The following is a 6,000-nucleotide window of genomic DNA, read 5'->3' as shown; positions in this document are numbered from 1 at the left end:
TTCTGATTACCCCCCTTTCTCTACAATCTCTGCCTTTTGATTGGAATACTAAATACAATTCATTTAATGTTATTATTGATATTGTTAGATTTACATCTCCTGTTTTACTATTTGTTTTCCTATATCCTTTGTCCCTGGGTTACTGATTTTTGCCTTCTTTTGTATTAGATATTTTCTTTTCCTTTTCTTTTTTTAAAGATTGTATTTATTTATGTGACAGAGAGACAGCCAGCGAGAGAGGGAACACAGCAGGGGAGAGGGAGAGGAAGAAGCAGGCTCCCAGCGGAGGAGCCCGATGTGGGACTCGATCCCAGAACNTGATCCTGGAACACTGGGATCACGCCCTGAGCCGAAGGCAGACGCTTAACGAGTGTGCTACCCAGGCACCCCTGTATTAGATATTTTCTATTGCACCATTTAAACTCCTTTTAACACTGCCTTATGGCCTCTATGGTTTCTGATGAGTAGTACCTGTTAATTTCATGGAGGATCCCTTGTACATGAGAAGTCTCTTCAATTGTTGCTTTTGAGATTCTTTCTATGTCTTTGGCTTTCAACAGCTTGATTATAATGTGTCCAGGTTTTGATACGTTTACTATATTTAGAGTTGGTTGAGCCTCTTTGATGTGTAGATTAATGTTTTTAATCAATTTTAGGAAATTTTGACCATTATTTCTTCAAATATCTTTATCTTTTTCCTCTTCTGGAATTCCCATTATGCACATGTTGGTCCATTTGATGGCTTTCCATAGGTATCTTAGGCTCTTTTTATTTTCTTCATTCTTTTTCTTTCTGTTCCTCAGAGAATAATCTCTATTAAACTGTCTTCACGTTTGCTAGTTGTTTCTTCTGCCTGCCCAAATCTGATATTGAGACCCTCGAGTGATTTTTTTATTTCAATTATTGTTTTTTTTTAACTACAGAATTTCTATTTGATTCTTTTTCAAAATGATTTCTCTCTGTATTTCTATTAGCTATTTGGTGTAATATTATTGTCCCACGTTTCTTTATAGTTTCCTTTTCTTTGAACATATTTATAAAAGTTCATTTAAAGTCCACCTATTAAGTCAAACATCTAGGCACCCCCAGGGTCAGTTTCTTTGGATTTATTTGTTTCCTGTATGCAGGATGTACTTCACTGTTTCTTTGAATATCTCCCAATAGTTATGGAAAACTGAACATACTAGATGTATATTTTAGTAACTTTGAAATCATCCTTCCACCTCCCCACAGTTTGTTGTTATTGAACTTTTTTTATTATTAGGAGTGGGATTTGTTTTTTTTTTGTTTGTTTGTTTAGTGAGTTCCCAGGACCAGTTTAGTAGTGTTTGTATCCCATGTAGTGTGAAGTCTCTGTTTGTTTGTGTTAATTCCTGGTTAATTTTTAGTCCTGGCTTTTTAGGTGTCATTCTAGCATCAGCATAGCTCTCTCTGCAATTTCTTTACTGTTCATAAAACCCTGAACATGTAAACAGCATTCCAGATCCCCCAGGAGTATGTCACAGGTGTTCCTAGCCCACTGTGGACATGTAACTACCTAGGTAGATCTTCCCTTTAAATTTTTGTTTGGGCTCCTTCTTGCCCAGTTGATATCACAGCCTTATGAAGCCATGCTATGTACCTTCCCTGACTACTACTGGTTTCTACTGTTATCGACTACACCCTGGGAATAAAGTTTTTCCATGAAGCTCCAAGTCAGGACAAATAGTGGCAAAGCCCTAGGGACAGGGTTTTTTTGTGGAGTTCCAAATCACATTAGCTCCCTCTGGTGGTAGCAAGGCTTCTGGTCTTCATGTTACCATTCTAAAGAGTTGGTGGAGAGAAGGGAGTACCCCTAAGTTAAAATGTCATAGACTTCTCTGTTCCAATTTAGGTTCAGCAGTTTTTATTCAATAAGTACTTTTAATTTGTTGTATGTCTTTGGTTAAATTTCCAGATTTCTGGAATGATTGCTTTTGATAATCTTGCCAGTGTTGTCATTTTTGATGCGAGATAATTTACGGAGGTACTCACTCTACCGTCTGGAAGTTTCACCCTTAGACAATAAATTTTACAGTCACTCTACCTAAGGGGTCAGCCTGTTATTCAGACCAAGCCAGTTGTTTCTATGTGGGGATGTGTTCCCAGTAGTGTTGTTATGTGAAATATGGATAAGTTCATAAAAATCCTGCAATTTTTACTTTGTACATTCTTAAGAAAATATTTTCCTTGAGTGGGATACAACTATATCTACCCATAGAGGTTTCATGACATCAAGTCCATCCACTTTCTAGTATTCATTCCCTCTATCAGGTCACATTCACTGAGCACGTGTCACTGCCCAGGAATAGTGTTGGCTGCTAGAGAGGCCATGGTAGCAAAGTGAAGAATGTAGAATAAATTGGACTTAAATTAGTATTGTGTCAATTGCAGCTCATTTCAAAATTTGCTTTCTAAGATTATACATTATAAAATATAGTATCCAATCTTTGGTTTTGTTTGTCTTTCAATTTGAATTCAGAAAACCTAAAGAAATTCATTTCTTCAGACTTTTATATTAGGGAAATTCTAAGCAGTTAATATTTTTGAATCATAGGTTTCCATAAAGAACCCATGCTCATTTCAAGATGAGATACAGGGCATCTGATTTTGGGATTGAGACAGTCTATTGAAAATGACAGTGACAAACAGATAATCATGCAAATCTTTGATGAAATGAACATTTTGCACACTTCAAATGTATTACCTTATATCACTGCAAACCTGATAAGTAATTGCAATGATCAGGGTTATTCATATTCAAATTCTCACCATGTTTTCTCATGGCATTGATTGTCCCAGATGTGCCAGTATTGTAAAAAAGACATTAAGACTAATTTTTAAATATTTAAAACACTGTTTTCACTGAGAGAACTATGGCATTTCCAATTTTCAAAAGTAGTTCTTTTTGATTTGAAGCTAGTTCTTACAATGGGAGCTAATGTTGATTGAAGACTTGGTATCATTGTAGTTATGCTTTCTCCTTGAGGTAGACTCTGGCCAATGCAGTAACTGTAATCATTTACATCAGTACTCTGGAAGGAGCAATCATGTCAAGATACTTGGCTCCGGTCAATCAGGGCTTCTCTCTCCTCTCCCTTCTTCCTTCCACCCATTCTTGCTCCTTGCCTCTTCCTTTCTTACCACTTCTGCCTACCAACTCCCCCATTTGCTGTTTCTCTGTCTTTTAGATGGAGGAGGTGGGATAAAGAGTGCTACACTGACAGGTCCATTCTATCAAAAGGAGTTTCTAAGATCACAGAAGCACAGAATTTTTATATAAAAAGGAACAGGCTTAAAGGTCATGCTTTCAGCTACTGGGTATTTACTTATTTACTTCAAAGATACAAATGTAGTGATCTGAAGGGGCACCTGCACCCCAATGTTTATAGCAGTAATGTCCACAATAGCCAAACTATGGAAAGAGCCCAGATGTACATCTACAGATGAATGGATAAAGAAGATGTGGTATATATATGCAATGGACTACTACTCAGCCATCAAAAATGAAATCTTGCCATTTGCAATGACGTGGATGGAACTAGAGTATTATGCTAAGCGAAATAAGTCAATCAGAGAAAGATGTTTATCATATGATCTCACTGTATGTGGAATTTAAGAAACAAAATAGAGGATCATGGGGAAGAGAGGAAAAAATAAAACACGATGAAATCAGAGAGGGACACAAACCACAAGAGCCTCTTAATCATAGAAACAAACTGAGGGTTGTTGGAGGGAGGGGTGTGGGGGATGGGATGGCTGGGTGCTGGACATTGAGCAGGGCACATGCTGTAATGAGCACTAGGTGTTATATGCAACTGATGAATCACTGACCTCTACCTCTAAAAGTAATAAACTAATTGAATTTAAAAAAAATGAAAGAGAGAGAAAGAGCAAGTGAGCACGAGCAGGGGGAAGGGGCAGAGGGGGAGAGAGAGAGAGAATCTGAAGACTCCTTGCTGAGCATGGAGCCTGACAGGGGCTCTATCCTATGACCCTGAAATCATACCCTAGCTGAAATCAAGAGTCTGATGCTTAACTGACTGAACCACCAAGGTGGCCCTCAACATTTTAAAAATTAAAAGTTACAGATCCAGTTAAAACCTTCTGTAAATTCTATCCCATTCCATTCCTCACCTGCCTCCCACGTATGCACTATTACACATCAACTGTTTTTCCTCTTGTATCTTTTTATAATTTTATTATGTATGAATGTGTAATAAATAAAATACAGTACTGATATGCAAAAAAAAAAAAAGGTCATGCTTTCAGTGACAAAAACAAAAACAACAAACCAAAAGTACCTTCTGAGGTGTTCTTAATAATCATTCAACCAGAGCACAAAGCAAGGTTTTTCATATTAGGTTACATTTTCATTCTAAATCAACTTCCATCTGAAAGCAATCACATGGTGTTGTGAACTCAGAGTTAGGAACTATGAGAACTAAAATCTAGGCCTGCATTTTCTTCTAACATTTGATATGACTTGAGCCAATGGATTAACCTCTTTGGGTTTCAATATCTTTATTTGTAAAACAGATTTCTCACTTACTATACCTATTTCCCATAACATGTTCCATAGGGGACATAGAACACTATTTCTAAGGCATTCCCATACAAATAGGTTAGAAGATTTACAACCTCTTTGACAACTTTCAATGAGGTGGGATAGCATTTGGTATACCATTTTAACTTTGATGGTTGCTCTAGAAGCGTTTGAACCCAATTATTTATACAAGCATATAGGCCAACTTTAGCCAAAGCCTGCCCTAGATAGATCCATAGATTCCTGAGAAATACAGAAGTAATACTGATGGCTGGTTTATTAGAATATTCTATTTATGATATTGTCAAAAGAGATACATTTAAATACATACCCTAATTCTTAAAGTAGGGCACTGTAATATATAATTATTTCCAAAAATTTTTATTTCTTGCCTTGTTATCATTCTTCCCAAGGTGATTCTTTATTATGTCCTCATTAAAAATAACAAACACTGAAATATCTACAGTACAAAATCAGAGAGCAGAAAACGAATGTGATCTTTTTCACTAAACATTAATCATTTTTAAGACTGAGCAGTATGTAAATGCAATAGGCATATCTTCAAACAATTCATCCAGCAGAGCTCCTAGGATTCTCTGTAACAAAGGCTAGAACTTGTCAAGAAAATTATTGCAACTTGATATGGAAGACATTGTTTTTCCATTAGACGTTTAAGGTGTCTGTATTTATAGCCATCTAGACCTAGATTATAGTATATTTTTCTCCAAACTATAATGCAGTGTTTTACTGTGAAGACTATATAGGCAGACTATAACTAAACAATCGATAAAATGGAAGCTTCATACTGAGCTAGGTTTTTCTTTTGTTATGGCAGATTTTATGCTATGGTGTAAGGAAAAGCATACACATTAATTCTACAAATATAGCACCATTTGTAATCAAGAAATGCTTCTTGTTTAAAGATTTAAGAGCACCTTTTTGTTGACCTTTACCTTTCTACTTTTGATATCCTGAAACCAGGCAGAGATAATGAAAAATGGGCACCCATCTTTTTAAAGAACAAAATGATCTCTCATACTACTCTGATTAAATATGATAAGTGAATCACATGAAAAGCCTTTTCAGGATAAATACTTGGAGTTCTCAGTGAATGGATGTTAGGGGCATGTACATGGTTATTCAAGATGAAAGATATTGATGAATATCTGCCTATGTGTGTGTCCATGGCCATGGCCATGGCCACGGCTCTATCTACCAAACACAGTGAAGTAAATTGCTATTAAAGAACAATGTACTATTATGTAGTCAATTTAAGCAGGCCTAATTTTGATACTGTTTGCTAACCATCACAACTCCCCTTTTATAATTCCAACTGAGTCAGAGAGGAGGCAGGAAGTGTTTATTTTATCCATTCCTGGATACTTCCTTCAATACTAGGTAGATGGTCCAAATGCAGTACTTTGCATCACTGTTCA

The sequence above is a fragment of the Ailuropoda melanoleuca genome, chromosome 9, assembly GCF_002007445.2.
Source record: "Ailuropoda melanoleuca isolate Jingjing chromosome 9, ASM200744v2, whole genome shotgun sequence".
Taxonomy (NCBI): domain Eukaryota; kingdom Metazoa; phylum Chordata; class Mammalia; order Carnivora; family Ursidae; genus Ailuropoda; species Ailuropoda melanoleuca.
This window is presented reverse-complemented; position numbering follows the sequence as displayed.